The sequence below is a fragment of the Oncorhynchus keta genome, unplaced genomic scaffold, assembly GCF_023373465.1.
Source record: "Oncorhynchus keta strain PuntledgeMale-10-30-2019 unplaced genomic scaffold, Oket_V2 Un_contig_1147_pilon_pilon, whole genome shotgun sequence".
Taxonomy (NCBI): Eukaryota; Metazoa; Chordata; class Actinopteri; order Salmoniformes; family Salmonidae; genus Oncorhynchus; species Oncorhynchus keta.
The window spans coordinates 32,422-51,594 of NW_026277511.1; the positions used below are offsets into that span (position 1 = coordinate 32,422).

Below are 19,173 nucleotides of genomic sequence, written 5' to 3' on the forward strand. Positions count from 1 at the left end.
TCTGTGTCTCTGACTGTTCTCTGTGTCTGGTCTCTGACTGTTCTCTGTGTCTGGTCTCTGACTGTTCTCTGTGTCTCTGATTGTTCTCTGTGTCTGGTCTCTGACTGTTCTCTGTGTCTGGTCTCTGACTGTTCTCTGTGTCTGGTCTCTGACTGTTCTCTGTGTCTGGTCTCTGACTGTTCTCTGTGTCTAGTCTCTGACTGTTCTCTGGACAGTGTATTTACAGGGGAAGGGGGAAGAAGAGGAGAGATACATGGAGAGAGATGTAGAGAACAGAGGGAAGGAGGAAGCAGTAGAGATACAAGGAGAGATCAGAGGGAAGGAGGAAGCAGTAGAGATAAAAGGAGAGATGTAGTGAACAGAGGGAAGGAGGAAGCAGTAGAGATAAAAGGAGAGAACAGAGGGAAGGAGGAAGCAGTAGAGATAAAAGGAGAGATGTAGAGAACAGAGGGAAGGAGGAAGCAGTAGAGATAAAAGGAGAGAACAGAGGGAAGGAGGAAGCAGTAGAGATAAAAGGAGAGAACAGAGGGAAGGAGGAAGCAGTAGAGATAAAAGGAGAGATGTAGAGAACAGAGGGAAGGAGGAAGCAGTAGAGATAAAAGGAGAGAACAGAGGGAAGGAGGAAGCAGTAGAGATAAAAGGAGAGATGGAGAACAGAGGGAAGGAGGAAGCAGTAGAGATAAAAGGAGAGAACAGTGGGAAGGAGGAAGCAGTAGAGATAAAAGGAGAGAACAGAGGGAAGGAGGAAGCAGTAGAGATAAAAGGAGAGATGTAGAGAACAGAGGGAAGGAGGAAGCAGTAGAGATAAAAGGAGAGAGATGTAGAGAACAGAGGGAAGGAGAAAGCAGTAGAGATAAAAGGAGAGAGATGTAGAGAACAGAGGGAAGGAGAAAGCAGTAGAGATAAAGGGAAAGGACAGCACTGATGTGTTGTGGTACACACACACACACACACACACACACACACACACACACACACACACACACACACACAGCCCTGCCCCCTGCCTCCCTAGACCTAGTTTAACAGTAACTCCAGGTATTACCAGTTAACATCAAAGTCACATCAGACAACCATTACACTCTCTCCCTTCCTCCCTCTCTGAAGACAGGATCAGACATTGGTTCTCACTGTGTTTCTCCCTCTCGCTCACCCTCCCTCTCGCTCACCCTCCCTCTCGCTCACCCTCCCTCTCGCTCACCCTCCCTCTCGCTCACCCTCCCTCTCTCCCTCTCTGTCTCTCTCACCCTCCCTCTCTCCCTCTCTCCCTCTCTCCCTCTCTCCCTCTCTCCCTCACCCCTCCCTCTCTCCCTCTCTCCCTCTCTGTCTCTCTCACCCTCCCTCTCTCCCTCTCTCCCTCTCTCCCTCTCTCCCTCTCTCCCTCTCTCCCTCTCTGTCTCTCTCACCCTCCCTCTCTCCCTCTCTGTCTCTCTCACCCTCCCTCTCCCTCTCCTCTCTCACCCCTCTCTCCCTCTCTCCCTCTCTCTCTCTCCCTCTCTCCCTCTCTCCCTCTCTGTCTCTCTCCCTCCCTCTCTCCCTCTCTCCTCTCTCCCTCTCTGTCTCTCTCACCCTCCCTCTCTCCCTCTCTCCCTCTCTCCCTCTCACCCTCTCTCCCTCTCTCCCTCTCTCCCTCTCACCCTCTCCCCTCTCTCCCTCTCACCCTCTCTCCTCTCTCCCTCTCCTCTCTCACCCTCTCTCCCTCTCTCCCTCTCACCCTCTCACCCTCTCTCCCTCTCACCCTCTCTCCCTCTCACCCTCTCTCCCTCTCTCCCTCTCACCCTCTCTCCCTCTCACCCTCTCACCCTCTCTCCCTCTCTCCCTCTCTCCCTCTCTCCCTCTCACCCTCTCTCCCCTCTCTCCCTCTCTCCCTCTCCCCCTCTCTGTCTCTCTCACCCTCCCTCTCTCCCTCTCTCCCTCTCTCCCTCTCTCCTCTCTCCCTCTCTGTCTCTCTCTCACCCTCCCTCTCTCCCTCTCTCCCTCTCTCCTCTCTCCCTCTCTGTCTCTCTCACCCTCCCTCTCTCCCTCTCTCCCCTCTCCCTCTCTCCCTCTCACCCTCTCTCCCCTCTCTCCCTCTCTCCCTCTCTCCCTCTCTACCTCTCTCCCTCCTCCCTCTCTCCCTCTCTCCCTCTCTCCCTCTCTACCTCTCTCACCCTCCCTCTCTCCCTCTCTCCCTCTCTCCCTCTCTGTCTCTCTCACCCTCCCTCTCTCCCTCCTCCCTCTCTCCCTCTCTCCCTCTCTACCTCTAACTCCCCGTCTGCTGTGGTAAAAACACATCACACGCAGGTTTATCAGGCATCTCTTTTCCCTCTCTGTCTCTCTCACCCTCTCTGTCTCTCTCACCCTCTCTCTCTCTCTCTCTCTCTCTCTCTCTCTCTCTCTCTCTCTCTCTCTCTCTCTCTCTCTCTCTCTCTCTCTCTCTCTCTCTCTCTCTCAACCTCCCTCCCTCTCTCTCACCCTCTCAACCTCCCTCCCTCTCTCTCTCTCAACATCCCTCCCTCTCTCTCACCCTCTCTGTCTCTCTCAACCTCCCTCCCTCTCTCTCACCCTCTCTCTCTCTCTCAACCTCCCTCCCTCTCTCTCAACATCCCTCCCTCTCTCTCACCCTCTCTGTCTCTCTCAACCTCCCTCCCTCTCTCTCACCCTCTCTGTCTCTCTCTCACCCTCTCTGTCTCTCTCTCACCCTCCCTCTCTCTCCATCCCTACCCCTCAGTTTTCCTCTCTCTCATTTCGGTCTCATCTTTCCATCAGAAAATCCTTTGACACTATATAGAATAGGTTGTAGAGAGAATGGAGGGGGGAACATCGTAGAGGAGGGAGGGAGGTAGCTCCACCCCCTCTCTCTACTATTAAAGATGAAGGAGGAGCATGGTGGTAGCTCCACCCCCTCTCTCTACTATTAAAGATGAAGGAGGAGCATGGTGGTAGCTCCACCCCCTCTCTCTACTATTAAAGATGAAGGAGGAGCATGGTGGTAGCTCCACCCCCTCTCTCTACTATTAAAGATGAAGGAGGAGCATGGTGGTAGCTCCACCCCCTCTCTCTACTATTAAAGATGAAGGAGGAGCATGGTGGTAGCTCCACCCCCTCTCTCTACTATTAAAGATGAAGGAGGAGCATGGTGGTAGCTCCACCCCCTCTCTCTACTAGTAATGAGGAGCATGGTGGTAGCTCCACCCCCTCTATCTACTATTAAAGATGAAGGAGGAGCATGGTGGTAGCTCCACCCCCTCTCTACTAGTAATGAGGAGCATGGTGGTAGCTCCACCCCTCTCTCTACTAGTAAAGATGGAGGAGGATCATGGTGGTAGCTCCACCCCCTCTCTCTACTAGTAAATATGGAGGAGGAGCATGGTGGTAGCTCCACCCCCTGTCTCGACTAGTAATGAAGAGCATGGTGGTAGCTCCACCCCTCTCTCTACTAGTAAGGAGGAGCATGGTGGTAGCTCCACCCCCTCTCTCTACTAGTAAGGAGGAACATGGTGGTAGCTCCACCCCCTCTCTCTACTAGTAAGGAGGAGCATGGTGGTAGCTCCACCCCCTCTCTCTACTAGTAATGAGGAGCATGGTGGTAGCTCCACCCCCCTCTCTCTACTCGTAAAGATGAAGGAGGAGCATGGTGGTAGCTCCACCCCCTCTCGCTACTAGTAAGGAGGAGCATGGTGGTAGCTCCACCCCCTCTCTCTACTAGTAAGGAGGAGCATGGTGGTAGCTCCACCCCCTCTCTCTACTAGTAAGGAGGAGCATGGTGGTAGCTCCACCCCCTCTCTCTACTAGTAAGGAGGAGCATGGTGGTAGCTCCTCCATAAGCCTTCAATGTAATTTTTAGAGAATTTGGCCGTACGTCCAACCGGCCTCACAACCGCAGACCACGTGTATGGCGTCGTGTGGGCAAGTGGTTTGCTGATGTGAACGTCCCTGTTTATTATCTATTGTCACACCCTGATCTGTTTCACCTGTCTTGTAATTGTCTCCACCCCCCTCCAAGTGTCGCCCATCTTCCCCATTATCCCCAGTGTATTTATACCTGTGTTCTCTGTTTGTCTGTTGCCAGTTCGTCTTGTTTGACCACTCTGCCTGCCGTCCTGTACCTGACCCTGCCTGCCGTCCTGTACCTGAGCCTGCCTGCCGTCCTGTACCTTACCCTGAGCCTGCCTGTCATCCTGTACCTTACCCTGAGCCTGCCTGCCATCCTGTACCTGACCCTGCCTGCCGTCCTGTACCTTACCCTGAGCCTGCCTGCCATCCTGTACCTGACCCTGCCTGCCGTCCTGTACCTTACCCTGAGCCTGCCTGTCATCCTGTACCTGACCCTGAGCCTGCCTGCCATCCTGTACCTGACCCTGAGCCTGCCTGTCATCCTGTACCTTACCCTGACCCTGAGCCTGCCTGCCGTCCTGTACCTTACCCTGAGCCTGCCGTCCTGTACCTTACCCTGAGCCTGCCTGCCATCCTGTACCTGACCCTGAGCCTGCCTGTCATCCTGTACCTTACCCTGACCCTGAGCCTGCCTGCCGTCCTGTACCTTACCCTGAGCCTGCCGTCCTGTACCTTACCCTGAGCCTGCCTGCCGTCCTGTACCTTACCCTGATCCTGCCTGCCGTCCTGTACCTTACCCTGATCCTGCCTGCCGTCCTGTACCTGACCCTGCCTGCAATCCTGTACCTGACCCTGAGCCTGCCTGTCATCCTGTACCTTACCCTGATCCTGCCTGCCGTCCTGTACCTTACCCTGATCCTGCCTGCCGTCCTGTACCTTACCCTGAGCCTGCCTGCCATCCTGTACCTTACCCTGATCCTGCCTGCCGTCCTGTACCTTACCCTGAGCCTGCCTGTCATCCTGTACCTGACCCTGAGCCTGCCTGCCATCCTGTACCTTACCCTGAGCCTGCCTGCCATCCTGTACCTTACCCTGATCCTGCCTGCCATCCTGTACCTTACCCTGACCCTGAGCCTGCCTGCCATCCTGTACCTTACCCTGAGCCTGCCTGCCATCCTGTACCTTACCCTGAGCCTGCCTGTCGTCCTGTACCTTACCCTGATCCTGCCTGCCGTCCTGTACCTTACCCTGAGCCTGCCTGCCATCCTGTACCTGACCCTGAGCCTGCCTGTCATCCTGTACCTTACCCTGACCCTGAGCCTGCCTGCCGTCCTGTACCTGACCCTGAGCCTGCCTGTCATCCTGTACCTTACCCTGACCCTGAGCCTGCCTGCCGTCCTGTACCTGACCCTGAGCCTGCCTGTCATCCTGTACCTTACCCTGACCCTGAGCCTGCCATCCTGCACCTTACCCTGTTGCTGTAATAAATATTGTTACTTCGACACAGTCTACATCTGGGCTTACCTTGATTCCTGATATCTATATTATTGTTATTTTATTGTGTTACTTTTAATTATATTAGTTTTGTTATTGTATATTTTATTAATTGTTTTACGAAATATTTTGTTGCTTACCTTTTTTTTTTTAACTCCACATTGTTGGTTAAGGGCTTGTAAGTAAGCATTTCACTGTAAGGCCTACGACACCTGTTGTAATCGACACGTGACAAATCAAATTTGACTTGAAGCAAGCACACAATTCTTCAGGAATGTTACGCTTTCTATTTTACGGTGTGCTGTCATGTACGAGAGGCATCAAAGGCCTTTCAATCGATGCTTCAAGATGTCCACCATTATTCCTGTACCCAAGAAAGCGAAGGTAACTGAGCTAAACGACTATCGCCCCGCAGCACTCACTTCTGTCATCATGAAGTGCTTTGAGAGGCTAGTTAAGGATCACCTCCACCTTCCCTGACAACCTAGACCCACTACAACTCACATACCGCCCCAACAAATCACTATCGTCCCGCAGCACTAACTTCTGTCATCATGAAGTGCTTTGAGAGGCTAGTTAAGGAACCAAATACTCAACTTTTGACTACTTTAATACACTATAAATACATTTGTCAGAATTACTTATGACTTCTTCAAATGGGGGACTAGATACATAGTTTTCATTTCAAAATGTGAAACAGATATGTATTAAAATACCCTCATTTAAAAGATGATATTATATACTATCGTTGTCACATTACACATTGTTTTGTTTTTTTAACTACAAAAACGTGTTTTAATTCAAATGTTGGTGCCGCTCTGCTCTACAAGCTGTATAATGTTAGCTAGCTCTGGTCTCGCTCTCAAACTCTAGGCGGCATTACGTACTGTATAATGTAATGATGAAGGGCTAGCTCTGGTCTCGCTCTCAAACTCTAGGCGGCATTACGTACTGTATAATGTAATGATGAAGGGCTAGCTCTGGTCTCGCTCTCAAACTCTAGGCGGCATTACGTACTGTATAATGTAATGATGAAGGGCTAGCTCTGGTCTCGCTCTCAAACTCTAGGCGGCATTATGTACTGTATAATGTAATGATGAAGGGCTAGCTCTGGTCTCGCTCTCAAACTCTAGGCGGCATTACGTACTGTATAATGTAATGATGAAGGGCTAGCTCTGGTCTCGCTCTCAAACTCTAGGCGGCATTACGTACTGTATAATGTAATGATGAAGGGCTAGCTCTGGTCTCGCTCTCAAACTCTAGGCGGCATTACGTACTGTATAATGTAATGATGTCATGATGAAGGGCTAGCTCTGGTCCAACGTTAGTTAAGCCAACTCTATGAAGTATCTACATGGCATCATCAGTCTCTCTGATGCTACTGTGCTCTCAAACTCTAGCTTATACATGTTGTAGGGAACAGTCACAGACGCTGCTCTCTCGGTCTCTCTCTCTCTGCCTCTATCTCTGTGTACCTCTCTCTCTGCATCTCTCTCTCTCTCAAACTCTATCTCTGTATAATGTAATGATCTAGCTCTGGTCTCTCTCTCTGCCTCTATCTCTGTGTACCCCTCTCTGTATCTGTATCTCTCTCTCTCTCTCTCATTACGTCTGTATAATGTAATGATCTAGCTCTGGTCTCTCAAACTCTAGGCGGCGTCTCGTACTGCATTATAATGTAATGATGAAGGGCTAGCTCTGGTCTCTCTCAAACTCTGCATCATCTGTATAATGTCTGATCTCTCTCTCTGCCTCTATCTCTGCATCTCTCTCTCTGCATCTCTCTCTCTGCATCTCTATCTCTCTCTCTCTCTCTGCCTCTATCTCTGTGTACCTCTCTCTCTGCATCTCTCTCTCTCTCTCTCTGCCTCTCTCTCTCTCTCTCTGCATCTCTCTCTGTGTACCTCTCTCTCTGCATCTCTCTCTCTGCATCTCTCTCTCTCTGCATCTCTCTCTGTGTACCTCTCTCTGCATCTCTCTCTCTCTCTGCCTCTCTCTCTCTCTCTGCATCTCTCTCTCTCTCTCTCTCTGCATCTCTCTCTCTGCATCTCTCTCTCTGCATCTCTCTCTCTGCATCTCTCTCTGTGTACCTCTCTCTCTGCATCTCTCTCTCTCTCTCTGCATCTTTCTCTGTGTACCTCTCTCTCTGCATCTCTCTCTCTCTCTCTGCATCTCTTTCTCTCTCTCTCTGCATCTCTCTCTGTGTACCTCTCTCTCTGCATCTCTCTCTCTGCATCTCTCTCTGTGTATCTCTCTCTCTGCATCTCTCTCTCTCTCTCTCTCTCTCTCTGCCTCTATCTCTGTGTATCTCTCTCTCTGCATCTCTCTCTCTCTCTCTGCATCTCTATCTCTGTGTACCTCTCTCTCTGCATCTCTCTCTCTCTCTCTGCTCTGCATCTCTCTGCCTCTATCTCTGTGTACTTCTCTCTCTGCATCTCTCTCTCTCTCTCTTCCTCTATCTCTGTGTACCTCTCTCTCTGCATCTCTCTCTCTCTCTCTCATCTGCTCTCTCTCTGCCTCTATCTCTGTGTACCTCTCTCTCTGCATCTCTCTCTCTCTCTCTCTGTTTCTCTCTCTCTCTCTCTGCCTCTATCTCTGTGTACCTCTCTCTCTGTTTCTCTCTCTCTCTCTCGGATGGTTCTATCACCTAGCAACCAGGTGACCTTTCCCATTTGTCTCAGTCTCAGTTTGTTTGTATGTGTGTGTGTGTGTGTGTGTGTGTGTGTGTGTGTGTGTGTGTGTGTGTGTGTGTGTGTGTGTGTGTGTGTGTGTGTGTGTGTGTGTGTGTGTGTGTGTGTGTGTGTGTGTGTGTGTGTGTGTGTTGGTTGTCCTTTGTGAAATAGAAGATAGTGGTGTATACTTAGATATCGTCTCATTCAAGGGAAGCCCCTCCACACCCACCCTTACAATACCCACCCACCCTTACAATACCCACCCTTACAATACCCACCCACCCTTACAATACCCACCCACCCTTACAATACCCACCCTTACAATACCCACCCACCCTTACAATACCCACCCTTACAATACCCACCCTTACAATACCCACCCTTACAATACCCACCCTTACAATACCCACCCTTACAATACCCACCTTACAATACACCCTTACCCACCCACCCTTACAATCACCCACCCACACTTACAATCACCCACCCACCCAATCACCCACCCACCCACACTAGTCATCCACATGAGAACACACACCAGACACCACACACACACCAGACACCACACACACACCAGACACCACACACACACCACACACACCAGACACACACACCAGACACCACACACACACACACACACCAGACACCACACACCAGACACCACACACCAGACACCACACACACACAGACACCAGACACCACACACCAGACACACCAGACACACACACCACACGCCACACACCACACACCACACACCACACACCACACACCACACACTACACACACACACGCCACACACCACACACCACCACACACCAGACACCACACACACACCACACACACCAGACACTACACACACACACGCCACACACCAGTCACACCAGACACACACACACACACCACACACACCAGACACACACACACCACACACACACCACACACACCAGCCACACAAACCACACACACCAGACACATCAGACACCACACACACACACCAGACACACCACACACACCAGACACACCACACACACCACACATACCACACACCACACACACCAGACACCACACACACCAGACACCACACACCACACACACCAGACACCACACACACACACACACCACACACCACACACCAGACACCACACACACCACACACACACACACACCACACACCAGACACCACACACACACCACACACACCAGACACACACCACCAGACACACACCACACACACACCAGACACACCACACACACCAGACACACACCACACACACCAGACACACACCACACACCACACACACCACACACACACCACACACACCACACACACCACACACCACACACACCACACACCACACACACCACACACCACACACACACACACACACCAGACACACACCACACACCACCACACACCAGACACATCACACATCAGACACACACACACACCACACACACACCACACACCACACACCACACACACCAGACACACACCACACACACCAGACACACACCACACACCACACACCAGACACATCATACATCAGACACACACCACACACCACACACCACACACACCAGACACACACCACACACACCAGACACACACCAGACACACCATACATCAGACACACACCACACACCACACACACACAGACACACACCAGACACACACCAGACACACACCACACACCAGACACATCATACACCAGACACACACCACACACCAGACACACACCATACATCCACACACATCACACACCAGACACACACCACACACCAGACACACAGACACACACCAGACACATCATACACACACACATCAGACACACACCACACACACCAGACACACACCACACACACCAGACACACATCATCAGACATCACACACACACCACACACACCAGGATGACATCATCATACTCCAGACACACATACATCAGACACACACACACACACCACACACACACACACACACACAGACACATCACACATCAGACACACACACACACACACCAGACACACACCACACACACCAGACACACACCACACACCAGACACATCATACACCAGACACACACCACACACACCAGACACATCATACATCAGACACACACCACACACACAGACACACACCACACACAGACACACCACACACCAGACACACACACACACACACAGACACATCATACACCAGACACACACCACACACACCAGACAGGATCATACATGGACACACACCCACACACAGACACACAGACACACACCAGACACACACCAGACACACACCAGCCACACACCAGAGGGATGGATCAGACAGTCAGGACACACACCAGACATAGTCAGAGAGGGATCAGAGACAGTGAGGGCAGGGACACCAGACAGTGACAGGACACACACCAGATACACACCAGACACCAGACATCATACAGGAGACACACAGATAGTGAGGAACAGAGAGGGACAGATCAGTGAGAAACAGAGGGACCAGGATGGAGAGATACAGTGCAGGACCAGGGATGGACACAGTGAGAGAACAGAGAGGGATGGAGGGACCAGACACAGTGAGGGCAGGAGAGGGATGGAGGACATCAGACACAGGGATGGAGAGATACAGGGCAGACACAGGGATGGAGACAGTGAGGGCACCAGATGGACAGATGGAGAGACACAGGGCAGACACATCATGGAGAGACACACACCAGATGGAGAGATAGTGACACACCAGAGGGATGGATAAATGGAGAGACAGTGAGTGCAGGAGAGGGATGGAGACCAGTGACACACATGGAGGGATGGAGAGATACAGGGCAGGAGAGGGATGGAGATAGTGAGACATAGGGAGGGATGGAGAGACAGTGAGGGCAGGAGACACCACCAGACAGTGAGGGCAGGAGAGGGATGGAGAGATGGACACAGTGAGGGCAGGAGAGGGATGGAGAGATGGAGAGATAGTGACAGGAGAGGGATGGACACACGGAGAGACAGTGACCAGGACAGGGATGGACACCACCAGAGGGATGGAGAGATAGTGAGGGCACAGGGATGGACACATAGTGACAGGAGAGGGATGGACACATGGAGAGACAGTGAGGGCAGACACCAGAGGGCAGAGGGACCAGATAGTGACAGAGGGATGGACAGACACCAGACACACATCAGGGATGGACAGACCAGACACACCACACACACCAGACATGGACACACACACCAGACACATCATAGACCACACACACCAGATAGTGAGGGCACACCAGACACATCAGTGACACCAGCTATTATTAAAGCACAGATACCAGACACACCAGAGGGACCAGAGACATCATGAGGGCAGGAGATCAACTAGATACCAGAGAGATAGTGACACCACATGGAATCATGGACAGATACCACACACATCAGAGGGGACCCATGACACCAGGAGAGGGCATGATCAACACACATGATAGAGAAAGGGATGGATAGGGACCAGAGACATCAGAGGTCCATGGTGATGGGGCCACACACCAGACACATCAGGGTCAGTCTGGTGACCTGGACATTGGGAATGGTCAGGTCTGAAAAAACACACACAGAGACATCAGTGTGTGTGTGAATCACTAGATACCAGACACACACCACACACACCAGACACGTGCGTGTGTGTGTGTGTGTTCAGGATGAATATTGAGTTATAGCTATTATTAAAGCAGCATCACACCAGATACCAGGATGAATCAACTAGATACCAGCATGAATCACACACCAGCATGAATCAACTAGATACCAGCATGAATCAACTAGATACCAGGACATCAACTAGATACCAGGATGAATCAACACCACACACAACAGACACCATCATGAATCACTAGATACCAGGATGAATCAACACCAGGATGAACACACCACAGGATGAATCAACTAGATACCAGCATGAATCAACAGGATGAATCACATTCCAGGATGAATAGATCTAGATACCAGCATGAATCAACTAGATACCAGCATGAATCACCAGACACAGGATACTGTGGTCCAGGACACTAGATACCACATTACTGAATCAACTTGACACCAGACACACACTACACCAGGACACAACAGTTCCAGGATGAATCAGACACATGAGACAGAGGTAATAGACACACAAGATGACAAGGTTCAGGGCCCAGTGCCAACATTACTGTGGTCTTTGATGCAGGGCCCAGTACCAACATTACTGCGGTCTCTGACACACCAGACATTACTGTGGTCTTTGACACAGGGCCCAGACAGGGCCCACCACATTACTGCGGTCTCTGATGCAGGGCCCAGTGCCAACACTGTGGTCTTTGATGCAGGGCCACAGTACCAACATTACACACACTCTGATGCAGGCCACACACCACATTAATGGTCTCTGATACAGGGCCCAGTGCCAACATTACTGTGGTCCAGACACACACCCACACCAGACACACACCACACACACCAGACATTACTGTGGTCATACAGGGCCCAGTACCACACACCACACACACCAGACACATCGGTCAGACACAGTGCCAACCACTGTGGTCTTTGACCAGACAGGGCCCACACACCAGACACACCACACACAGACACAGACACACACCACAGTAACACAGACACATCATACACCAGACACACACACTGTGGTCTTTGACACACACCAGACCAACATACATCAGACACACACCACACACCAGACACATCATACACCAGACACACATGCACACACACCAGACACACTGTGGTCTCTGACACACCAGACACATCAAGACATCAGTCTCTGACACCACAGTACCAGACACATCAGACACCACACACAGATGGATGGCCCTCCACAGTTCCCTGCTCTGTGGGAGGATGACATCATCATGGCTCTGCAGGATGGGGCGTTAAACCTACATTATCATGCTGAGCTGTCACCCACACACACACACACACACACACACACACACACACACACAGTAACACACACACACACAGAGAAGACAGAGAGACACAGATACACACACACACACACAGTAACACATACACATGCACAGATAGTACAGACACAGTAACACAGTAAGAGAGAGAAAGAGAGAGACAGAGTAGACACACCCACACAGTCCCAGTAAGAACAGGATCCAGCGCCTGTAAGACACAGTCCATCCCACTACACTGAATTCATTCATATTGGTAACACAGTAAGACTCATCCCACTGCACTGAATTTATTCACATTGGAGCACAGTAATCACAGAGGGATGGAAGATAGTGAAGACAAAGAGAGGGATGAGAGATAGTGAGGGCAGGAGAGGGAGGAGAGATAGTGAGGGCAGGAGAAGGATGGAGAGATAGACGAGGGCAGGAGAGGGATGGAAGACATGAGTAAAAGTAAGGGATGGAGAGACAGTGAGGGCAGGACAGGGATGGAGTAAGATAGTGAGGGCAGGAGAGGGATGGAGAGAGTAAGACACAGTGAACACAGGAGACAGGGATGGAGAGATAGTGAGGGCAGGAGAGGGATGGAGGATGGTGAGATAGTGGTGAGATATGATAGAGAAAAGGATGGATAGGGATAAAGGAGTAACACAGTATTTACCTGAGAGGTCCATGGTGATGGGGCCAGGTGCTTGGTCACACATCAGGGTCAGTCAGTGACCTGGACATTGGGAATGGTCAGGTCTGAAAAACACACACAGAGATGTTTCAGTGTGTAACACACAGTGTGTGTGTGTGTGTAAGACACAGTAACACAGTGTGTGTGTGTGTGTGTGTGTGTGACACAGTGTGTGTGTGTGTGTGTGTGTGTGTGTGTGTGTGTTCTTGTTGATAATATTGAGTTATAGCTAACACATTAAAGCAGCAGTAACACAGATACCAGGATGAATCAACTAGATACCAGCATGAATCAACTAGATACCAGCATGAATCAACTAGATACCAGCATGAATCAACTAGATACCAGGATGAATCAACTAGATACCAGGATGAATCAACTAGATACCAGGATGAATCAACAGATACCAGGATGAATCAACTAGATACCAGGATGAATCAACTAGATACCAGGATGAATCATCTAGTAACACCAGGATGAATCACTAGATACCAGATGAATCATCAGTAACACAGTATACAGTAACAGGATGAATCAACTAGATACCAGGATGAATCATCTAGATACCAGGATGAATCAACTAGATACCAGATGAATCAACTAGATACCACAGTAACACAGATACACAGATACAGTAAGAATCAACTCTATTAGACAGTAAGACACAGTAATAGACACACAAGATGACAAGGTTCAGGGCCCAGTACCAACATTACTGTGGTCTTTGAACACAGGGCCCAATACACAGTATCACTGTGGTCTTTGAGTAGGGCCCAGTACCACATTACTGTGGTCTTTAATGCAGGGCCCAGTACCAACAGTTACAGTGGTCTTTGACAGGGTAACACAGTAACACAGTAAGACACTGTGGTCTTTGATGCAGGGCACAGTAACACATTACTGTGGTCTTTGATGCAGGGCACAGTACCAACATTACTGTGGTCTTTGATAAGGGCCCAGTACCAACATTACTGTGGTCACAGTGCAGTAACCAGTACCAACATTACTGTGGTCTTTGATGCACAGGCCCAGTACACAACCACATTACTGTGGTCTTTGATGCACAGGCCCAGTACCAACATTACACGGTCTCAGTGATAACACAGGCCCAGTAAGACACAGTAACAACATTACTGCGGTAACACAGTCTGATGCAGGGCCACAGTACCAACATTAAGTACTGTGGTCTTGCAATATACAGTATTCCATGTCAATTGCACAGTAAGCACACACACAGTAACACACACTGACCACAGTAACACACACTGACCACAGTAACACAGTAACACAGTAATACACACTGACCACAGTAACACAGTAAGACACAGTAACCACAGTAACACAGTAACACAGTAAGACACAGTGGCCACAGTAACACAGTAACCACAGTAACACAGTAAGACACAGTAACACATTAAGACACAGTAACACAGTAAGACACAGTAACACAGTAAGACACAGTAACCACAGTAACACAGTAAACACAGTAACACAGTAAGACACAGTAACACAGTACCACAGTAAGACACAGTAACACAGTAACACAGTAACACAGTAAGACACAGTAACACAGTAATACACAGTAACACAGTAATACACAGTAACACAGTAACACAGTAAGACACAGTAACACAGTAACACAGTAAGACACAGTAACACAGTAAGACACAGTAACACAGTAAGACACAGTAAACACAGTAACACAGTAAGACACAGTAACACAGTAACACAGTAACAGTAAGACACACAGTAAGACACAGTAACACAGTAAGACACAGTAACACAGTAAGACACAGTAACACAGTAACACAGTAACACAGAACACAGTACAGACACAGTAACACAGTAAGACACAGTAGACACAGTAACACAGTAAGACACAGTAACACAGTAACCACAGTAAACACAGTAAGAAACACAGTAAGACACAGTAACACAGTAAGACACAGTAACACAGTAAGACACAGTAACACAGTAACACAGTAAGACACAGTGACCACAGTAACACAGTAACACAGTAACCACAGTAACACATTAAGACACAGTAACACAGTAAGACACAGTAACACAGTAACACAGGACACAGTAACACAGTAAGACACAGTAACACAGTAACACAGTAAGACACAGTAACACAGTAAGACACAGTAACACAGTAAGACACAGTAACACAGTAAGACACAGTAACACAGTAACACAGTAAGACACAGTAACACAGTACCACAGTAAGACACAGTAAAAAGACACACAGTAACCACAGTAACACAGTAAGACACAGTAACACAGTAACACAGTAAGACACAGTAACACAGTAACACAGTAAGACACAGTAACACAGTAACACAGTAAGACACAGTAACACAGTAACACAGTAACACACACAACCACAGTAACAGTAACACAGTAACACAGTAAGACACAGTAACACAGTAACACAGTAAGACACAGTAACACAGTAACACACAGTAACACAGTAAGACACAGTAAGACACAAAGACAGTAACAGTAACACAGTAACACAGTAAGACACAGTAACACAGTAAGACACAGTAAACACAGTAACACAGTAAGACACAGTAAGACACAGTAAGACACAGTAACCACAGTAACACAGTAACACACAGACCACAGTAACACAGTAAGACACAGTAACACAGTAACACAGTAAGACACAGTAACACAGTAAGACACAGTAACACAGTAAGACACAGTAACACACAGTAACACAGTAAGACACAGTAACACAGTAAGACACAGTAACACAGTAACACAGTACCACAGTAAGACACAGTAAACACAGTAAGACACAGTAACACAGTAAGACACAGTAACACAGTAAGACACAGTAACACACAGTAAGACACAGTAACACAGTAAGACACAGTAACACAGTAACACAGTAAGACCACAGTAACACAGTAAGACACAGTAACACAGTACCACAGCAACACAGTAAGACACAGTAACACAGTAACACAGTAAACACAGTAACACAGTAAGACACAGTAACCACAGTAACACAGTAACACAGTGACACACAGTAACACAGTACACAGTACACACAGTAACACAGTAACACAGTAAGACACAGTAACACAGTAAGACACAGTAACACAGTAACACAGTAACACAGTAACACAGTAACACAGTAAGACACAGTAACCACAGTAACACAGTAAGACACAGTAACACAGTAACACAGTAAGACACAGTAACACAGTAACACAGTAAGACACAGTAAGACACAGTAACACAGTAACACAGTAACACAGTAAAACACAGTAACACAGTAACACAGTAAGACACAGTAACACAGTAAGACACAGTAAACACAGCAAGACACAGTAACACAGTAACACAGTACCACAGTAAGACAGTAAAAAGACACAGTAACACAGTAACACACAGTAAGACACAGTAACACAGTAAGACACAGTACAGACACAGTAACACAGTAACACAGTAAGACACAGTAACACACAGTAACACACAGTAACCACAGTAACACAGTAAACACAGTAAGACACAGTAACACAGTAAGACACAGTAACACAGTAACACAGTAAACACAGTAACCACAGTAACACAGTAAGACACAGTAACACAGTAAGACACAGTAACACAGTAAAACAGTAACACAGTAAGACAGTAACACAGTAACACAGTAAGACACAGTAACACAGTAAGACACAGTAACACAGTAACACAGTAACACAGTAACACAGTGAACACAGTAACACAGTAAGACACAGTAACACACTGACCACAGTAACACAGTAACACACACTTAACACAGTAAACACAGTAAGTACACAGTAACACAGTAACACAGTAACACAGTAACACACTGACCACAGTAAACACAGAACACAGTAACACACTGACCACAGTAACACACACTGACCACAGTAACACAGTAACACACTGACACAGTAAGACACAGTAACACAGTAACACACTGACCACAGTAACACACACAGAACACAGTAACACAGTAACACACTGACCACAGTAACACAGTAACACACTGACCACAGTAACACACTGACCACAGTAACACAGTAACACACTGACCACAGTAAACACACTGACCACAGTAACACACTGACCACAGTAACACACTGACCACAGTAACACAGTAACACACTGACCACAGTAACACACTGTACCACAGTAACACACTGACCACAGTAACACACTGACCACAGTAACACACTGACCACAGTAACACACTGACCACAGTAACACAGTAACACACTGACCACAGTAACACAGTAACACACTGACCACAGTAACACAGTAACACACTGACCACAGTAACACACTGACCACAGTAACACACTGACCACAGTAACACAGTAACACACAGTAACACAGTAACACACACTGACCACAGTAACACACACAGTAACACACTGACCACAGTAACACACTGACCACAGTGACCACAGTAAGACACACTGACCTGCCACCACTGGTCCAGCTCCTAGTAGAGTCTGTTTGTATTTCCTGAGACTCTCATCATCCTTGTCTAGTTCCTGTATCTCCTGCAGGCTCTTCTGGGCTGGTGGAGTGTAGTTCAGGTCTGTCTCGTCCTCCTCCTCTCCCACAGGCTTCTCCTCCTTATCCGCCATCAAACCTGCATGGGAACACAGGGTATTAACACAATCAGAGACCCTGCATCTCTCTCTCTCACACTCTCTCTCTCTCTCTCTAACACACTCTCTCTCTCTCTCTCTCTCTCTCTCACTGGGATCTTCATCTCTATCTCACACTGTTGTCTGCTAACAGGTCACTCTCTAATTTCTCTCTACAGATCTCTCATGGTTGATCTCTCTCTCTCTCCTCTCTCTTGCTCAGGTCTACAGATGTAGGATCTTCATTTGATCTCCCTGTTGTTGCTACAGGTGTAGGATCTTCATTTGATCTGAATGTTGTTGCTACAGGTTACAGATGTAGGATCTTCATTTGATCTCCCTGTTGTTGCTACAGGTTACAGATGTAGGATCTTCATTTGATCTCCCTGTTGTTGCTACAGGTTACAGGTGTAGGATCTTCATTTGATCTCCCTGTTGTTGCTACAGGTTACAGGTGTAGGATCTTCATTTGATCTCCCTGTTGTTGCTACAGGTTACAGGTGTAGGATCTTCATTTGATCTCCCTGTTGTTGCTACAGGTGTAGGATCTTCATTTGATCACCCTGTTGTTACTACAGGTGACTTACAGTGAACAGAGTACTGTAAGGGGTTAGCATGTTTAACAGCTTATGGTGGGATACAGAGTTGTTTGTATGGTTAATTATCTAGAACAGAGCAGCTCTGAAAACGCACACGGACAAACACACACATACACACTACAGGATGACATAATGCCTTCCACCTGTCTAGATGGGGTCAACTCCCCGTGGAGGATAGATGTGTGTGTGTGTGTGTGTGTGTGTGTTCTCTCCTGAGTGTCTGTTATTTACAGCGTCTCCATGACAACCAGGGTCCAAGAAGCCGCCTCTCTTTCTCTCTCAGTCTCCATGGCAACCACTTTTTAAAAAATAATTAAATAACATGACATCACCATACTGATAATGTCCATACCATGAAGATAA

General features: G+C 48.4%; 1 pseudogene; it reads right to left on the bottom strand.

Annotated features, from left to right (window-relative positions):
• Window positions 1–19,173, bottom strand: part of LOC127917457 (rho GDP-dissociation inhibitor 2-like) — a 46,705-nt pseudogene that overhangs the window by 19,096 nt on the left and 8,436 nt on the right.